Consider the following 21,413-nt stretch of genomic DNA (forward strand, 5'->3'; position numbering starts at 1 on the left):
AGATCAGATTCTTGTAACCATGGATGCAAAGGAAGGAAAGCACTGTGCAATTCATAGAAATCAACTAGTTATCAGCTCAACATATATTTCCTAGTATCTGACGACAAAATATTCAACTCTGTGAAGGACAAGATGTTTGTCCTAAGAGTTTACAACCTACCTTGTTTTTGAAAGCTTAAAATATGTTTGATGGTACTTTTTCTCTTCTTTTATATCACTCTTTTTTGGAGGGAAACATTCTGGGTGTTGTTCATGCCTACAGATCAGTACCCTCTAATCTCATGGCAAAAAGGAATATTCCAATATATTGGTTATTTCATGAGACTTGTGATTTATTGACTTTAATCTCAAAATCAGCAGTTTAAGCACCTTCAAGTTAGTAATTCATTAAAGCCCAAGTACTAGGTATTGTTCTTATGATAGTTGATGGTGTTATTAATGAAGAGAATTATATGGCATGGCTAATGTAATATCTAATGTAGTGCCTTTAAAAGGTTTAATTTCCAGAAAAAAATATTTTGTTGTGAAATTATTATACTACTTACTTGCTGTTATAGAGAAAAGAACTGTTCTAGAACTCTTTTTTTTATTATTATGAAAATTATTGTCAAATTGGTTTCCATACAACACCCAGTACTAATCCCAACAGGTGCCCTCCTTAATACCCATCACCCACCCACCCCTCCCTCCCACTCCCCATAAACCCTCAGTTTGTTCTTAGTTTTTAGGAGTCTCTTATGTTTTGGCTCCCTCCCTCTCTAACCATTTTTTTCCTTCCCCTCCCCCATGGTCTTCTGTTAAGTTTCTCAGGATCCACATAAGAGTGAAACCATATGGGATCTGTCCTTCTCTGTATGGCTTATTTCACTTAGCATAACACTCTCCAGTTCCATCCACGTTTCTACAAAAGGCCATATTTCATTCTTTCTCATTGCCACATAGTATTCCATTGTGTATATAAACCACAATTTCTTTATCCATTCATCAGCTGATGGACACTTAGGCTCTTTCAATAATTTAGCTATTGTTGAGAGTGTTTCTATAAACATTGGGGTACCAGTGCCCCTATGCATCAGCACTCCTGTATCCCTTGGGTAAATTCCTAGCACTGTTATTGCTGGGTCATAGGATAGGTCTATTTTTAATTTTTTGAGGAACCTCCACACTGTTTTCCAGAGTGGCTGCACCAGTTTGCATGCCCACCAACAGTGAAACAGGGTCCCCGTTTCTCCACATCCTCTCCAGCATCGATAGTCTCCTGTTTTGTTCATTTTAGCCACTCTGACCTGCGTGAGGTGGTATCTGAGTGTGGTTTTGATTTGTATTTCCCTGAGGAGGAGCGACGTTGAGCATCTTTTCATGTGCCTGTCGGCCATCTGGATGTCTTCTTTAGAGAAGTGTCTATTCATGTTTTCTGCCCATTTCTTCACTGGATTGTTCGTTTTTCGGGTGTGGAGTTTGGTGAGCACATTATAGATTTTGGATACTAGCCCTTTGTCCCATATGTCATTTGCAAATATCTTTTCCCATTCCATTGGTTGCCTTTTAGTTTTGTTGATTGTTTCCTTTCCTGTGCAGAAGCGTTTTATCTTCATGAGGTCCCAGTAGGTCATTTTTGCTTTTTTTTTTTTTTATTTTTTTTCCAACGTTTTTATTTTTATTTTTGGGACAGAGAGAGACAGAGCATGAACGGGGGAGGGGCAGAGAGAGAGGGAGACACAGAATCGGAAACAGGCTCCAGGCTCTGAGCCAGCAGCCCAGAGCCCGACGCGGGGCTCGAACTCACGGACCGCGAGATCGTGACCTAGCTGAAGTCGGACGCTTAACCGACTGCGCCACCGAGGCGCCCCGTTCATTTTTGCTTTTACTTCCCTTGCCTTTGGAGATGTGTCAAGTAAGAAATTGCTGCAGCTGAGGTCAGAGAGGTTTTTCCCTGCTTTCTCCTCTACGGTTTTGATGGTTTCCCATCTCACATTCAGATCCTTTATCCACTTTGAGTTTGTTTTTGTGAATGGTGTAAGAAAGGGGTCTAGTTTCATCCTTCTGCATGTTGCTGTCCTGTTTTCCCAGCACCACTTGTTAAAGAGACTGTCTTTTTTCCATTGGGTATTCTTTCCTGCTTTGTCAAAGATGAGTTGGCCATACATTTGTGGGTCTAGTTCTGGGGTTTCTATTCTATTCCATTGGTCTATGTGTCTGTTTTTGTGCCAATACCATGCTGTCTTGATGATTACAGCTTTGGAGTAGAGGCTAAAGTCTGGGATTGTGATGCCTCCTGCTTTGGTCTTCTTCTTCAAAATTACTTTGGCTATTCGGGGCCTTTCGTGGTTCCATATGAATTTTAGGATTGCTTGTTCTAGTTTCGAGAAGAATGCTGGTGCAATTTTGATTGGGATTGCATTGAATGTGTAGATAGCTTTGGGTAGTATTGACATTTTGACAATATTTATTCTTCCAATCCATGAGCAGGGAATGTCTTTCCATTTCTTTAAATCTTCTTCAATTACCTTCATAAGCTTTCTATAGTTTTCAGCATACAGATCCTTTACATCTTTGGTTAGATTTATCCCTAGGTATTTTATGCTTCTTGGTGCAATTGTGAATGGGATCAGTTTCTTTATTTCTCTTTCTGTTGCTTCATTATTAGTGTATAAGAATGCAACTGATTTCTGCACATTGATTTTGTATCCTGCGACTTTGCTGAATTCCTGTATCAGTTCTAGCAGACTTTTGGTGGAGTCTGTCGGATTTTCCATGTATAATATCATGTCACCTGCAAAAAGTGAAAGCTTAACTTCATCTTTGCCAATTTCTATGCCTTTGATTTCCTTTTGTTGTCTGATTGCTGATGCTAGAACCTCCCACACTATGTTAAACAACAGTGGTGAGAGTGGACATCCCTGTCGTGTTCCTGATCTCAGGAAAAAAGCTCTCAGTTTTTCCCCATTGAGGATTATATTAGCTGTGGGCTTTTCATAAATGGCTTTTATGATGTTTAAGTATGTTCCTTCTATCCCGTCTTTCTTGAGTGTTTTTATTAAGGAAGGATGCTGAATTTTGTCAAATGCTTTTTCTGCATCGATTGACAGGATCATATGGTTCTTATCTTTTCTTTTATTAATGTGATTTATCACATTGATTTGCGAATGTTGCACCAGCCCTGCAGCCCAGGAATGAATCCCACTTGATCATGGTGAATAATTATTTTTATATGCTGTTCTAGAACTCTTAACTGAAGACTGTGACTTTAACATTGTTTAGTAGTAACTTGTTTGGAATACTTTCCATTTTTAGTGTACTAATCAACAAGAAAGCCCTGGATTAGGGAGTATACAACATGTTAGAATAATGGGTTAATCTCTATGTTTTTTTCCCCATTGTAAAATAGAAGAAATGACCTTATCCCAACTTCCCTTGAATGTTAGTTAGATTTTTTAAATGTTATTAATAGTAAGTACTTTGAATTCCTTTGAAAGAAAATAATTTTCATTAGCAGCCCAAAATAATTTGTTAAAACTGCCAAGGCAGGATGGCCTTTCTATTTTTCTGTTATAACTTAGAATTGTATGTTTGTTTTTACTAGTTCAAGATTAGGTTTCAAGAAAACGTTAGCTCTTTATTTTATTTTAAAATTCTAATATTGGGCATAGAAGAGAATACTTATTCTTTTTCCTTTGAAAAATGAACTCTTTTTTAAGAAGAAATATTGTAGACTTTTCTGTCCTCTCTATTTCCCTCACTTTCTCCCTCCCCCCCTTCTCTCTCTCTTAGGTTCTTTTCTATGCCCTTGTAAGAATGCACAGTGATTGGGGCACCTGAGGCTCAGTCATCAGATTAGGTGTCTGACTCTTGATTTTGGCTCAGGTCATGATATCTTGGCTCCAGACATCCATATCAGGCCCCGTGCTGATAGCATGGAGCCTGCTTAGGATTCTCTCCACCCCCTGCCCCTCCCATGTTCGTGTTTTTTTTCTCTCTCTCAAAATAAATAAAGAATGCACAGTGATTTGCAGTTAGTTGAACATGACATTTAATAACAAATGTGTGTCTCAAAGAAGTTGTATTTTAAAGAAGGAAAAGGGTACTAAGAAAAAGTCATACAGGACCTTCAACTCTAGAAAAATAGGCTAATAATGCTGCTTATTATTTTCACATTTCCAAATTAGAATTGTCACATATAGACTTCAGTATATTTATTTTTGTGTTCTGGAAAGGGAATCCCATGCTATTGAAAATAATCACATTCTTTTCATTAATAATCTTTCTCTTTTTGGATATTTTCCTTCCCACCCTCCATTTCTTCTGAATCTCTTAGGACCTCTTATACTTAATTGTAAAATATTAAAAATCTACTCTCTTTGAGTATTTTTCAACTATTTCAGGCAAATTTGCAGTAGGTACCAGTCTCAAGACCATCCTAAATTATAAACAAATTTTGTGAAACCCTATCATATATACCCCAAATATGACTTCTTTAAAATACAATTTGTGAATCAGGAAGATGAGCTAAAGCACAGGTTATATGCTTAAACCGGAACCACATAGGTGGAAGCAAGACTGAGAGTTCATCAAGAATAGTTATCAGGGGCACCTGAGTGGCTCAGTCAGTTAAGCATCCGACTTCAGCTCAGCTCAGGATCTCACTGCTCATGGGTTTGAGCCCCGTGTCGGGCCCTGTGCTGACAGCTCAGAGCCTGGAGCCTGCTTCAGATTCTGTCTCCTTCTCTCTGCCACTCCCCCACTCTCACTCTGTCTCTCTTTCAAAAATAAATAAATTTTAAAAAATTTTTAAAAAAGAATAGATATCAGAAGACATTATTTCAGGTCATAATTAATCTGGGCAACCTGAGATTAAGATGTTTTGTATTTAATAACTTCATTTTATACAAAAAATCTTATTTTTAGTCTCCCTTATGACCCCACTGAATTTTCCTTATACTCCATTTTTTTACATAGTATAATAAAAAGACCACTAATTACCATTTGTTCAGTCATTTTTTTGTCAATAGTCTTTTTTCCTTCCTTTTTCTTCAACTCTGGGATTGGAAACACAGATTTTTTTTTTCTCAGTAATTAGAGAAACCATGAAGGAAGTGTTATTATAGTTTCTTCTTGGAGATTGCTGATTTAAAGCTGACTCAACTTCAGTCTTTTCTAAAGAAGACAATGGATCAGATAATGACCTGATAAATGATATGTAGAGTTAAGTAAAGCTGACTTCTTCATAAAAGCTCTATACAAGTAGAGACTATATTTCACTCAACACCTAGGCCTTTTCTCAAGCCTTTCAAGCCTGAGGTAAGTTCTGCAACCCCAGTACCAATTCTGTTAATTTTATATGATTAAGACTAAGGAAATAGAATGATCCTAGTTGGACTGTTAACCAAAGTTATGGGTCACTACAAATTATACTGTAAATAACTTCAAGGCCCCAGAAAAAGAAATGCTGCACCTTAACCTAAGTATGGGCAGATAACTAATATTTTTCCAAAAAACAATTTTTTTAATTAGGCCTTTGTCAGATTTTTAGACACCTAAATTCATCCCATTTCTTTTGTATATTCTTTGATGAATCTTTTGAATTTCCAAACATTAACTGAAATTTTGTTCCCATGAAAGTTTTTTTTTTCATTATGGCTGGGGTTATGTTGATAATATTTAACTTGAGAAATAGGAGGTCATGACTTAAGAATCTCAGTACTCATTAAAAGTGTATACATTTCCAGTAACACCTTGTGCATATTTTTATATCATTGCATATTGTAATTTTCTGCTTATATCTATCTTCTCTATAAGTCTGTGAACTCCTTGGACTCAGGGACTTTGCTTTGTTTATCTCTGTTGTGTTCTCAGACTGTAGCACAGGGCCCAGTCACCAGAAAGTGTGTAATGAATACATGCTTATGGAATCAATGGATGCATGCATGAATAAAGAACTTAATTTATCCCATACAATAGTATCTGTGGAATCATGGATTTAATATGCTAATTATTTTTTCTATTACACATTAGTATGGACACAAATAAACATCTTCATTCATGTATTAAAAATCATTTGTGTGTAATTAGTAGAAAGCATTGTATTAGTGGCACTCTTTGGGTCAGACAACTGGGCTTACCACTTCCTGAATGTGCCAGATAAATCCTCACTTCTGTGCCTTTGCTCCTCATGTTTCCTCCACCTGGGTTATCCTTTTCCACCCATTTCATAGGCTTTGGTCTTATTTATTACCCCTTCTCACAAATAGTCTTTCCTGGATATTTAAAGTAATGTAGTTCTCTCTTCATCTAAACTCCTTTAGCACTTATTGTCTGTGTGTTTCACGAGGGCTGCTCATCATATTTTCCATTATCTTTTTATGGCTATGTTCTAACCATTCCACTAAACTTTATGAGAATAAGAACTATATCATATATGTCTTCAATCCTGAAGCCAAAAGAGATATTCAGTAAATGCTTGTTGATCAATTGCTTTACTTTTATTAATGATGTTGCTGCCTTAATAAAGTAAGCAGCATTAGTGTAAGGTCTTATGTGGAAGAAATTGTATCTATCGGCAAAGTCTAATTCTAGACTCATAGAATCTTCTGGGTAAACTGGACCTACAGCCCAGTGTGTCCAACATTTTATTCAGTGCAACATCCTTTTTTAAATAGTGTTTTAAATATTGCCTTCTTCATTAATACTTCTAGTAATTCTTCAGATTGTTTCATTGTTAAACAGCTCCAGTTAACTTTTACTACTAACTACCAACTGTTCACAACTACTACTATTAACGACTAAGTTAATAAATACAACTTCTACTAATTATTCAAACAGGTTGTTTCATTGTTAGACAACTCCAGTTATCAAATGTAATTTTAAGGGGTGCCTGGGTAGCTCAGTCGACTAAGCATCAGACTCGATTTTGGCCCAAGTCATGATCTCACGGTTCATCAGATCATGCCCTGAGTCAGGCCCCATCATGTGCTGACAGTGCGGAGCCTGCTTGGGATTATCTCTCTCCTTCTTTCTCTGCTCCCCCGCAGCTCCTGTGCCCTCTCTGTGTGTGTGTCTCTCAATAAATAAATAAACTTTAAAAAATAAAATAAAAGTAATTTCAAATTAAGCCAAAATGTGGTTCATTCTAAGTTCTCCCTTGTGGTCTGGATTTTTTTTTTTTTTTTTTTTGGTACTAAATCCTCTCTTTGATATCAGAGCCCTTCATCTAAGGGAATACCCACATCATGTCTCCTTATAGTTTTTTGAAAATATTTTTTGAATATCTGTCTCCAGACTGAGCATTCTTAGTTCTCTCAAGTACTCCATATAATGCATATATTTTAGGCCTTTTACCATCTTGGCTGCCACTTTCTAATTTGAGCTTCACTAATTATCTTTAAAGTTTTTAATCCTGAAAAATTACTGTAAATATTCAATGTACTTTTGGATATATATACTTGTATTTCTGAGAAATTTAATAAATTTTAACAAAAGCATATTAAGATTAATGGTGTGTTCAGATTGTCCTTGTGACTGAGAGAGACTCTGATGGCAGTGACACTTGGAATAAATGTGATAGAGATAAGAGCTGTGCCTATGTATTATAATTAAGTGGAATAGTAATTTTCAAATCCCCTATTTTCTATTAGGGCAAATTGAAGAGGCATTTTTACAATCATTGGGCTACTATGTCCACCTTTATTGGGCGAATTCACTGAGTGAATTTACATAGATGAATGCCTACATACAATCACAATGGATTAATTATTAATTAGTATTAAGACCAATTATGGTAGGCAGAGTAATGGCCTCCCAAAGATGTCCACATCCTAATCTTTGGAACCTGTGACTGTATTACCTTACATGGCAAAAAGGACTTTGCAGATGTGAATAAAGATCTTGAGATGGGAAATTATCTTGGATTAACCATAAGGGACTGATGTCATCACTAGTTTTTTTTTTTTTTTTTTTTTTTTTAGTTTTGTTATAAGTAAAAGATAGAGACAGGAGAGTCAGTATCAGATTGATGTCATATGAGAACAGTTTGACAGGCATTTCTGGATTGAAAATGGAAGAATAGGCCATGAGCCAAGGAATGCAGATAGCTTCTAGAAGCTGGAAAAAGCAACAAAATGGATTCTTTTCTAGAGCTTCCAGAAGAGAATGCAACCTTGCCAACACCTTGATTTTAGCCCATTATAACATGTTGGATTTCTGACCTCCAGAAATTTAAGATATCAAATTCGTGTTAGTTTAAGCCATTAAATTTGTGGCAATTTGTTACAGAATCTAATAAACCAATGTTCAAATTAAATAGTCTCAGTTTAGAGAATTGAAAATAGAGGATTAAAAATAGGAGGTTTTAAAATATTGTCAGTAATGAAGAAGTAGGATATTTCCCTATAGGAAATAAGGAACAGTTGAGCATTTTTCCAATGATTTGATCATTTGTCAATTGTCTGTATGAAACTGTGATCAGAGCCCTGAACTATCTAATCTGGCGTCATAGGAATTGTGCCTGCATGCCTGCTTATTTTATTGAGAGAGACACATCACTAGGCAGAGTGATTATGTTATGGATTGTCAATATAACTTAATCTCCATATGAACACTTTCTGACTGTCATATAGAGAGATATGGACACAGCTTGACAGAAGGAGCCCAGCACAGACCTATTTTAATGTCTAATCTCCAAAATTTTCTTCCTCAAGAGAGATTTTAAGCAAGTTTCCCTGCTTTTATATGCTTAAGATCTTTGTGACTAAACAAATGGGTCACATCTCATATTAAGGAGAATTAACAAGCAATATAATACTCCCTATTCTCCAAGCTTCATGAAGATGGCAAACAATAGAATACTTAATTTATATGAAGGTTGTTAAGCATCAATGAATGGCAGAAAACCAAGATATGATAATATTAAGTGACTAGCCCTGGAATTCTTAAAGAAATGGTAGCAGAGTGAGGATTAGAAATTTTGCTAGTTTCAATTAGTATTTTTAGATTGCTCTGTATTTCACTATAATAAGGACATCTATTCTAGGTGGTGGTTATGTCCTTCATGGTAATAACTTTATCTGAAAGGAATTTTTAATTTCATCTTGTTTAAACTTATTTCACACATAAAACTGAGTTTCAGAAGGATAAAAAGACTTGACCAAGGTCACACAGCACATCAGTGACATCACTGGGAGAACAAATGTGATTTTACATAAATTGCCTATATCAAAACTAATCTTCATAATTCAGATGCAGTCTCCAAAAATTTTTTATCTATAGAGGTAAAAATGTTTTGGGGGTAGGATGGGGTGACGTAGGGATAAGGAATTATCTAATTTATCTAGATTTTTTTCGTTTGCTATACTTGAACTCACTAGGTAATTACCAGCCATTTCTTTTTTTCTTTCTTTCTTTCTTTCTTTCTTTCTTTCTTTCTTTCTTTCTTTCTTTCTTTTATTTATTTTTATTATTTTTTAAATATGAAATTTATTGTTAAATTCGTTTGCATACAACACCCAGTGCTCATCCCAACAGGTGCCCTCTTCAATACCCATCACCCACCACCTCTCCCTCCCACCCCCCATCAACCCTCAGTTCTCAGTTTTTAAGAGTCTCTTATGTTTTGGCTCCATCTCTCTCTAACCTCTTTTTTTCCCCTCCCCCATGGTCTTCTGTTAAGTTTCTCAGGATCCACATAAGAGTGAATACATATGGTATCTGTCCTCTGTATGACTTATTTCACTTAGCATAACACTCTCCAGTTCCATCCACGTTGCTACAAAAGGCCATATTTCATTCTTTCTGATTGCCACGTACTACTATTCCATTGTGTATATAAAGCACAATTTCTGTATCCATTCATCAGTTGATGGACAATTTAGGCTCTTTCCATAATTTGGCTATTGTTGAAGGTGCTGCTACAAACATTGGGGTACAAGTGCCCCTATGCATCAGCACTCCTGTATCCCTTGGGTAAATTCTTAGCAGTGCTATTGACCAGCCATCTTTTTCAAATGTTGGTATGTAGGCCTGGCTTTTACTCTACATCTTGGTCTACTCCTGACCATCTTAAAGGTAGAACTTAATATGGTTTTTTACTATGAAAATGTTATGCTGTGTTGAAAATTGACTCAAATACTTTATCTATATTTTTATTTTTATTCTATGTTAATTTAAAGAAAATTGTCATTTTAAATTAGAACATTGATAATCTGTTTTAACAATGTGTAAATGAGAGAGACAGAGAGAGACAGAGAGAGAGAGAGAGAGAGAGAGTTATTTATTTTGCCAAAATTCCAGAGTCACACAGAAAACCAATAAGAACTCATGGCGGCCATACAGCCATGGGCAAGTCATCCTTGGTTTAGTAGATGAAGCATGAATGTGCTTGGATTCAATTTTATTCTGATATAGGCTGAACTCTAGCTCCCAAAGATATCCAGGTCCTAATCTCCAGGACCTGTTAATATTACCTTATATGGCAAAAGGGACTTTGCTGGTATGATTAAATTAATGATTTCGAGATGGGGAGATTATTTTAGATTATCAGGTGGGCCCTAAATGTAATTGCAAGGGTCTAATAAGAAGGAGACAAAGGAAGATTTGATGACAGAAGGGTGTTTAGGACATATAATGATGGGAATAAGAGGTTGGAGTGAAGCAAGGAAGGGGTCACAAACCAAGAAGTGCAGGTAGCCTCTAGAAACTAGAAGAGGCTAGGAAAATGAAATTCCATCTAGAGCCCTCAGAAGTAACTGGCCCTGCCACCATTTGATTTAAGCCCCATTAGACTATTTTCTGTCACCTCCAGAGCTGTAAGTGAATAAATCTGTGTTGATCAAAGCCACTAAATTTGTAATAATTTGTTATTGTGACAGTAGGAAACTAATAGAATTCCCTGCTCTTCCATTGATAAATCATATATTCTCAGCCAGTTCACTTGATTCTGTCACTACTTTTATTTTTCTTAGGTAAAGTTGGATTTAACATTGCCTGTATTACAGATCCCTTAAGCCTATCATGAGGAAACTTGTAAAATTGTACCTGAAATAAATGCTTTGGGCTTTTCACAACAATGGTATCATTGTGAAAAATGGAGTGCCAAATGCCAAATGTTGAATAATCGCTTGCTAGACCCCAAATCAGTTAAAAACATGCAAATTTTTCAGTTTTAAATTTAAAACTGCCACATTTTATTGTGATCTGAAGGCGATTATTAAAGCCATTGCTAAAGCAATTAATTAATCTCTCATTTAAGAGTTCCATTTTATTTTTCTACTTAAAAACAGCCAAAATGTTTTGTTCTTTACATTTCCCACTACCATATGCCCTTACTCTGCTAGATTTACTTCAGAATAGAGAACCTGCCTAATTTCTTGCAAAACCCTTGGGGCTTGAGTGTATGTGAAGAATGCACAGGGGCGCCTGGGTGGCGCAGTCGGTTAAGCGTCCGACTTCAGCCAGGTCACGATCTCGCGGTCCGGGAGTTCAAGCCCCGCGTCAGGCTCTGGGCTGATGGCTCAGAACCTGGAGCCTGTTTCCGATTCTGTGTCTCCCTCTCTCTCTGCCCCTCCCCCGTTCATGCTCTGTCTCTCTCTGTCCCAAAAATAAATAAACGTTGAAAAAAAAATTAAAAAAAAAAAGAATGCACAAAAATTGTTGAACAAACTATCAAATGGAACTTTTGATAGCTTTCTAGCATAAAGAAAATCAGTTTTTACTTTTGCTTTACAAATGACTTATTTTCTTGCTGTCTTTGGTTAAGTCTTAAAGGCACAATAAATTCATTTGCTATTTAAGCTTTAAGAAATAACTTTTAAATTACAAATACTCTTTAAATAATGTAATTGAAAATAAATTGTCATTGTTTTTTTCAGTTTTGGTAAGCTGTACATGCTGTTAAATAGCCTAAGCCAAGAGTGGGCTTAGTACAATAAATGGTGAACTAATGTCTGTAATGTTAACTCACAGGATAACATACTTCACTCATTTTTTTGGATTTCTGCACTCTCTAATTTACAGAAATCATTACAAAATAAACTGACAGAGGGTGGCTTCATTCTTTTGTATATTTTATCAAGCAGGCAATTTTAGATACTAGGGCTCTAGAAAACATGATTACAGGGATTGCCCGTAAATATGTATAGACTCGCCTAGTAGTAATTATTATTAATGTGTTTACAAGAAGAACAGTCCATTTTAAACTATGGTACATAGTCAATCCACTTTACTTTGTTCATATTATTTGAATATATAATTCTATTTTTTCAACAAAATGACATTAGTATGACACATGAGCTATAGCTTATAAATTACATTTTGGACTTAGAGATTTTAAGATACGCTATTATTAAAATTTGGGAGTCCTGAGTGGTTGGATGAAATGGAGGTACTCTTTTGAAAAGAACATAGACAATTGGGTAACTCTTTTTTAAGGAAGTCTGTAATGCATATTCATCTCTTGTGCCTAGAATTCATTTCCAGAAGGTATGGAGGAGGTGCCAATGACTAAATGATATGGCATTACTAGTAATTAGGGAGTTACTGGACATGTGGTGTAGTAGAAAGTACATTGGGTTTTGAGTAGGAAATTCAGAGGTTGAGTTTTAGTTCCACCATTCATAGCTATGTTATAGATCATTTCATTTCTGTGAACCTGAGTGACCTCAACTAGAAAATGAGTATACCAGTAGTTGCTCTTCCTATTCCAAAGGTTGTTACAAAGAATGAATGAATGTATATTCATTCATTATACTTTGAGCATTTTCTATGTGCTTGGCTCTGTGCTAGGCCCTGGGCATTCAGCAATGAACAAGATTGATAAAGCTTTTGCTTTCATTAAGCTTACATCTAATGGAAAATAAATATACTAAAGAGGTAAACACATAAAGAAATATGTAATTACAACTTGTGATAAGTGCCATGAAGGAAGAGGTCAGGGTTTAGTTTAAGAGCATAACAAGAGACTTACTTCAGGTAGTGTGGTCAGGGAAGGTCTCACTATTGAGATGATAATTGTATAGTCCAAAGGAAAGAAGGAAGAACCAGGTAGATGACATACAAGAAAAAAACATTTCAGGAAGAATAATAGCAACTGCAAAGACCTAGAAGAGTAAATTAGTTTGGCATATTTGAAAATACAGGCAATCCCTGGTGTGGATAGAGCAAATTGAGTAATTTGAGATAAAATTAGGATACAAGTCACAAGATAGGTTAAATAGAGCCTTGAGAACACTATGGTAAACTTTATAAGCTCTAAAATCCTCTACAAGTTTAAAGTGGTGATAATATTGGCAGTACTATTTTCTTTTTTTGTTTATTTACTTTTGAGAGAGAGAGACAGAGACAGAGATGGCATATGAGTGGGGGAGGGGCAGAGAGAGAGGGAGACACAGAATCCCAAGCTGGTTCCAGGCTCTGAGCTGTTAGTACAGAGCCGAATGCTGGGCTTGAACTCACAAACCGTGGGATCATGACCTGAGTTGGCAGTACTATTTTCTTAATTTTTTTTAACATTTATTTATTTTTGAGAGACAGAGAGAGACACAGCATGAGTGGGGGAGGGGCAGAGAGAGAGGGAGACACAGAATCCGAAGCAGGCTCCAGGCTCTGAGCCGTCAGCACAGAGCCCAATGTGGGGCTCGAACTCGTGAACCACAAGATCATGACCTGAGCCGAAGTCAGACGCTTAACTGACTGAGCCATCCAAGCGCCCTTGGCAGTACTGTTTTCAACATAAAAACCCTGAGTACTTTCATCTCTGTAATGTGTGGCCCTGACTCTTAGACATGAAGATACGCCAGTGGATTCCTGTATTTCAGCTTGAATCTGAGCCAAATGGGATGAAAGCTGGGTTTCTCTCACTTGCCTTAAGAACAAAAATATGCTAGGCATTTTCTATAGTTACTTTCCCCCAAATGAGATTATTGATCTCTTGGAGTTCTGAATTAGGTCACAGTAGGTTGAAGAGTTTTAGCTGTTTGTACTTCTAACATCAATAATTTCATCCCTGTAAACTAAGTAGAGAACTATTCTGTTGAAAGAGTGGTCACTAGAAGGTATACTTCTTTATGTAACACTCTTCAGGAAAAACTTATTTTTCCAACTTACTTTTCTAGAGGAGGTAAAGATTCAGGGAGAATTGCACATCACTTATTCTATCTGGCTTTTCTGTCTGTTAAAGTGGAAGACTTCATTAAACAACAGCATGACAGAGTAGGAAGCTTCCTTGGAAATTAGCTATTTAAAATACCTCATTATATATATATATATATATATATATATATATATATATATATATATATATATAGAGCTACAGCTCAGGAACTAGATTCCAAGTCAACTGACTCCCAGGTCAGTGCTCCTGAGAACAATGTGTTGACATATTGAAGGCTGATACATTCACTAGTTGGTAGTCTGTGGCTCCACAGAAAAAAAAAAGCCAGAAAAACTATAGTGGGTTGCTCTTGAAACATTTTCACATAGAAATAAGTTTAAATATAATTTTAGTAGAAGCCTGTGAATATAAGTGTTGTCCACTCTTACTCTTTTAGGAAAATAGTTTTCTGTTGACAAGAATGACACATTTCACCAGACATATACCTAAAAATATGGATTTGCAGATGAAGTTCTATTTGTAAATTTGCAGTCAAGTGAATACTCATCATGCCTAACTCTGACATTAGGCTTTAAATGAAGAAAATTGAATTTCATTTTGTATAAATTATTAGCTTTTGAAGATATCAGTATCTGTTGTCATTTTTAGAATAGAAAAATTAGGTTATAGTTTTGGACATTTTCTTTTTTTAATCATTTCCATTTAAACTAGGGATCTAAATAAAGTAGTAAACTATTTTATGGGATTTTTGTCCTCTGCTACAAAACAGTTGACTTTTTGCTATAGCTGATTAGAAGGAGGATTCCTAACTCTTACCAACTGGTAGCAGTTACTAGTTTAACTAAAGTGCTATTAAATGGGGATTATATCATCAATTTTGTGATGAGTTTGTCAAATTTTTGCTGAAAAGTTAAGTGTAGTTACGTTCAAAACAGAATGATCAATTTCAATTTGTGCAAAATTAATGTGCTAACAGTTTTCGCAATGACTTGTCATTTAAATTTTAGAATTCCATTGTGGTATAACATATATATGTGTATGTATAGATATACATATATATATGTATATATATATGTACGTGTGTGTGTGTGCATATATATATATTCTTTTGTTCCTGACACAGAACTCCTAAATCCTTGGAGTTTCCTGAATGATAAGAGTGCTTTTTGTTATTTATAATGACCACACCTAATTTTATGCTAATATGGTGGCTCTTGGCAGGGCAAGACCTCAACATATCTTCAGAATGAGAGCTGAGCTACAGAAGAAACAATCAAATGATTAGAGAGTTGGAAGTTTCATTCCCACCCCTAGGGAGTGGAGATGGGCCAGAGATTGAGTTCAATCACTAGTAACCAGTGATTTAATCAATCATGCCTATATACTGAAATGTTCATAAAATCTTCAAAATGACAGGGTTTGGGGAACTTCTGAGTTGGTGAATATATTCACATTCCAGGAGAATTGCTGATGCACGAATTCAATAGGGACAAAATTCGTGCACTTGGCATTCTTCCAAACCTCACTCTATGTACCTTTTTATCTGGCTGCTCATTTCTATCCTTTACAATAAACTAATAGTAAGAGGTTTTTTTTTCCCTAGAACTTTCCTAAGTTCTGTGAATTGTTCTAGTGATCTTGAGCAGGGATAGTTGTGGGAATCCTTGAATTTGTAGTTGGAAGTATGGGCTTCCTGGGATTCCCACTCGTAGAAATAAGTGGCTGGCATCTGAATTGAGGGCAGTCCTGACACTGAGCCCTCCAATTTGTGGTATCTAATCTAACTACAGGTAGTGTCAGAATTGTATTTTGGACACTCATTTGATGTCATATAATCAGAAAATTGATTATTAGGGTAGAAAAATAACACATAGTTGTCAGAAAAAACACACAAGCATGCTAGGTAGTTTGTTTTGAGATTAAAATGTGAATATATTACATTTAAATTCCAAGAGTCTTCTTTGGTCTTGGTTTTGTAATGTTTATTCATTTTCATAAGTGAGCCTTATATGAAACTCAGCCACATAAACAATAATGCCAAGCTGTTAGAAGACCCCAGTTGAAAAAGTGTCAGCTTTGGGTACAAGGCTGCAGTAGCAATATTCTCTGGACATTAACAAATGTAATTAAATGAAATAATGTGTGTGGTAGTTAGCATAATACCTGTCATATAGTAAATGGTAAATATATATGTATATTCATATATGTATATATGTGTGTATTTTAAAAATGATTAAACAATTTAGGTAATACAAACAAACTTTACTTAACACTTCATGAAGCAGACAGTCTCCATTTAGAGAACTGCAAAATGGGCACGAAGAGAGGCAGGAAGCTTTTATAGGATAAAGAATAAAGAAGAAGGAAGAGAAAAATAGAAAATATCTAGTTGGTTGGGGCCACATAGTCAAACTTGTTTGGGGTGAGAAGGCCCAGAGTTGGCCTGGCATTTTGGGATTGGCTGACTGGATATACTGTGTTTCTGGCCAAGTGGAACATGTATAGGAACACAAAAGTTATCTCAATTTTAGTTTCCTGACATGGCACCCCGGTCAGGAATGGCTCCATCTTGTGATTAGAAATTTGCTTCAAATAGACACACACACACACACACACACACACACACACACACACATGCACACTTCTAAGCCTCAGTAAGTCAGAGATAATAATACCTACCTTACTTGGCTATTCTAAAGTTTAAATAAGATAATATAGTTAGTACAGTGCTTAAAGCAATAACTGTTTGATGTTATTTGATATTATTACTTTTGTTATTATTATTATTACAGATATATTTGGATAAATTCATGTTGTTTATAAAATCCTTTACTAGGTATAGCATTGTATACAAGTTCCTCTCTGAAGCTCACTTTATAAAATGAAGGTAATAGGTCTACACATACATCACAGGATCATTATGATGACTAAACAAGAAGCTCTCAGTGGAATGCTTGGCATACAGTAAGTGTTCAATAAAGAGTAGTGATGATAATGATGATAAAGATGATTTGCTTTCCCTTTGGAAAATAATAGGCTATCTGTAAGCCTTCTTGAACATCAAGATTTGTGTTGCTTAATTGATACTCACCCAGAACTTTTTTTCTTATTACTAAATTTGACTTTTTTATTCCTTTTTATTAAAAATTTTTTATTTACTTATATTGAGAGAGAGAGAGAGAGAGACAGAGGCAGAGCACAAGCAGAGTAGGGGCAGAGAGAGAGAGGGAGGCACAGAATCTGAAGCAGGCCTGAGGCTCCAAAATGTCAGCACAGAACCCAATGTGGGACCCAAACCCATGTACTATGAGATCATGACCTGCCAAAGTCTAACACTTAACCGACTGAGCCACCCAGGCACCCCACTAAATTCAGATTTTCAAATGCATACCCATCTCTTTCTCTTCTCATTCTCTGTTCTGTGCTTGCTCTGGTTTTTGCATGCTAAGACAGCAGTTTTTGTGAAGTCACTCAAGGCATAGGTTAGCTTGCCCTTTCAAACATTTAGCTGAACACTTTATAAAACACTTTTCATATTGTGAAAAAATGATACAGTATTTCCTTTTTCCTTAGACATGCAGGATCAAATTCTTTTTTTAAAAAAAATAATGTTTATTTTTGAGAGGGAAAGAGAGACTGAGCTTGAGGGGCAGAGAGAGAGGGAGACACGGAATCTAAGCAGGCTCCAGGCTCTGAGCTGTCAACACAGAGCCCAATGCGGGGCTTGAACCCACAAACCGCAAGATCATGACCTGAGCCAAAGTCAGACGCTTAACTGAGCCACCCAAGCGCTCCCAGGATCAAATTCTTAATATGTTTATGAACCAGCATCTGACCCTGCACTCAACCTAACTTACTTTACCTAACTGACTTGACATACCTAACTTACTTGACCTTAAGGCCTTGTCGGATCGTGTCTATTTAAAATTTTGATTTTTTTCATCATATATTTTTTGCATTAATTTTTATTTTACAAATTTCTTTAAAATATTATTTATATTGATTATTAAGATTTTTGGAGTCCCTTAAAATTTTACTATAGGTGAGTGCCTCACTTTCACCCTAGTCCAGGTCTGCTATAAACAACTGGAGAGCATCATACATCTATAGAGCCACTTGTAATAGTGGGATACAGCTTTTCAGAATATAAATATGGAAATAAACCATAATAGTAGTTGAATTTTTATTATCCATTGATTAAGAAAGTAAATAATAACAAAAAGCTACCATGAATTTGGTAGCGCTTTGAAATGAATTTGTATTTTAAGTTACATAAGTCTCTCTCTCTCTCTCTCTCTCTCTATATATATATATATATATATATATATATAGGAAAACATAGTCAAATGTTTCAGTGCAAGACTTATTCTTTCAGTCTCTAGAAAATGCTTCCTGTACTTAGAGCTTTGTAAATCATTTACAGTAACAACTCTGTTTTTCCCTCCTCACAGTGATCTCGACCACAGATCAGAAACCACTGCTATAAGAATTCAGATACTATAAGGAAAATCAATGTGCCTGAAATATATTCTAGGAAAGGTAGAACTTTGGGTTGAGTTTGAAGAATGTGTAGAAGAAAATGAGGAAATGGTTGTGGAAAGACTTTCTATTTATTCAGTGTTTTGGAGGTACCAAGTTCAAAGTCAGGCACTTCACATTCTTCTCTCATATAGTCCTTACATCGCTGTGAAATAGGTATAGTATGCCCATTTTACATATAAGAAAACCAAGTCTCAAAGTATTTGGGTAACTTGGTTGAGGTCTTATAGCCAGTAAATTTGCAGAGCCAGGATCCATACCCTGGATTTTACTTTAGCATTATTCTAATAGGAAGGACAAAAGTCAGCTACTATTAATGTTGGTAAAGAAAATGTGAATTTTAACTAGTAAACTTGATTTCCACAGAAATTATAGCAGTGGTTTACTTTTGTACTTCCTCATTTGGCAGGCCTGTCTTCATTACCGTATTGTTTTTTGTTTTTTTTTTTAATATCCTGTTGGTTAAACTTATGCTGTTTCTAGACCATCATTCAACAGATTATTTCATCTTTGATTGACTTTACTATTAATGTTTAACTCTACTGCCTAGGCTCTTTCCATGATCCAGACTAATCTATTTTTCACAGGACTTTAGAAACAGGTCACAAAAACACAGGTGGCCACTTGATTGGCCTTTTCTTTTTTTTAAGTTTGTTTATTTTGAGAAAGAGAGTACAGCGGAAGGGCAGAGAGAGGGGGGGAGAAAGAGAATCCCAAGAAGGCTCCGTGCTGTCAGCACAAAGCTGGATGTGGGCCTTGAACTCATGAACCATAAGACCATAACCTGAGCTGAAATCGAGAGTTGGAAACAACCAACTGAGCCATCCAGGTGCCCCTTGATTGGCCCTTTATAAATTCCTCAAATTGTGTGTGAGGAAGTTGATTCCCATTACAAATAGGTTATACCAAAGTAGAAATACTTGCTCACTTGCTAAAAGTAATGGAGTGAATATTATAAAATCAATTCTGAATTATGCATGAGGAAATGGTTTTCTTCACTTTCTTTTTAGTTATCTTTGATGAATTTATAAAGAATATTTATGAACAGTTTAGTGCAACTTTTCCTTTTTAAGCTTTTAATGATTTATTTCTTCCAATGTTCTGATTATTTCGCTTCCAAAGACAGCCAATAGATGCTATTGTTGATTACATTGTTTTATAACTTATTTTACAACAAAATGTTCTCCATTGCATATTTTTCCTATAACATGAAAAAAAACTTTCTTCTGTTGTGAGATGATGCATGATATTTAACATAGCAATAGGCCTTATAGAAATTTAAAAGTTCTCATATGTGACTTAACTGGAGTTACTCATTTTTTTTTCAATTTTGTCTCCCTCTAAAATCATTAAACTTAAATACTTGATCATGAGTGTATAAGCTTGGTAATAGGGGTTTACCAAGCATGTTCTAATATCATGAAGGGTTTTAATTCTAGCTTTGAACTAAGTCCTTTTGCCTTCCTTTAAAATTTTTGTGGCGTCTTTGACTTATGCCAGTTATTGTAGACAATAATGAGCTTATAAGTAGTCATGAAATATCTGAGTTTCCACCAGCTATAGGGTTGAGCAATTAAGAGCGCAGAATTTAGGTTCTGACTGCATGGGTTCGAATCCCATGTAGTGGCTTAAACTATCATATTCTGTTGGTTATACTGAGAACGTTACTTAACTTTTCCCTCTCAAAGCCTCTATTTCTTCTTCTGACAAATAAAGATAATATCAACCTTATAGTTTTCTTTTGAAGATTAAGAGAGAATATGATATGCTCCATGCCACCTAGCACATAGTGGGCACTTGCTAAAATGTAAGGCGATGATGATGATGATGATGATGATGATGATATTTAACTTTAACAAAGAAAAAATGTATTTATGAGCTTAAGCGTTCAGGAAATAGTATGTCTGGCTGAGACCACTACCAAACTGTCACAGAAAGATAGTTGCTTTCATATTTTGGAAAGTTTAAAGGAGTTTAATTTTAAGAACCCAGAGCTTGCAAGGATGAGGCAAAGAGGAAAGAGTTCAGTGAATTTATCTTTTTAATGCTTGGGCCTGCTAGGTAGTTGGATACCTCTGAAAAGATGACATAGATATGAGGAGAGGGAAAGAAATAGGACCTCAAGCAAGCAGTGAAAAGCAAAGTTCACCATTTCTTACATATAATTTACAGACTGCCCACTTGCACTGGTTCTTTTTTAAATGCAGATTCCTGAGTCCATGTCTAGACTCCCTAAATTATATTCCAAGTCACACCAAGGTCTGAAAATCCACTAGTGTGGTGAAATTAGGTTGCTCTGGGTTCAAATCCCTATTTTGCCACTTATTACCTATACCCAAGCCTTCTACTCTTCTCGTGTGTCACTGCCAACCCTACTGTTAGCTCTCTTTCTCTCTCTTATTTCCTCTTTGTTATTTATTATATGGCCAATCCCAACTGCATAAGCTCATTTAGGTAGTTGTGTAACCAGCCATCTTTTTCCCTGAGACCACTGGGGTTATCACTTGACTACTCCTTACTAGTACAGTGTTCTAACAGATATTTTTTATTTACTTCTCATTATCAGTAGTTGGTCCTGATATAGCTGCCAGTATTCCTTTCCAGTTTCTATTAGCTCAAGGACAGATACTCAGATATAAAACTTTGGTTTGTAAAGCCCAGAGACTCTATGATCTCTCAATATTTCCTTCCTTGTACCCCAGTGCTGATAATGTTCCATATCTTATTCAATAGAAATGGACATTTGTGTTAGGTATGGGGGAAATTGACTAGGAGA

At 35.8% G+C, this 21,413-nt stretch overlaps 1 protein-coding gene across 1 annotated transcript in view; it reads left to right on the forward strand.

The window, feature by feature from the left end:
* The window catches only part of SH3BGRL (SH3 domain binding glutamate rich protein like), an 86,668-nt gene that overhangs the window by 14,024 nt on the left and 51,231 nt on the right, over nucleotides 1-21,413 (forward strand). The window lies entirely within an intron of this gene.

Source organism: Felis catus, chromosome X (assembly GCF_018350175.1).
Source record: "Felis catus isolate Fca126 chromosome X, F.catus_Fca126_mat1.0, whole genome shotgun sequence".
In the NCBI taxonomy this organism is placed as follows: domain Eukaryota; kingdom Metazoa; phylum Chordata; class Mammalia; order Carnivora; family Felidae; genus Felis; species Felis catus.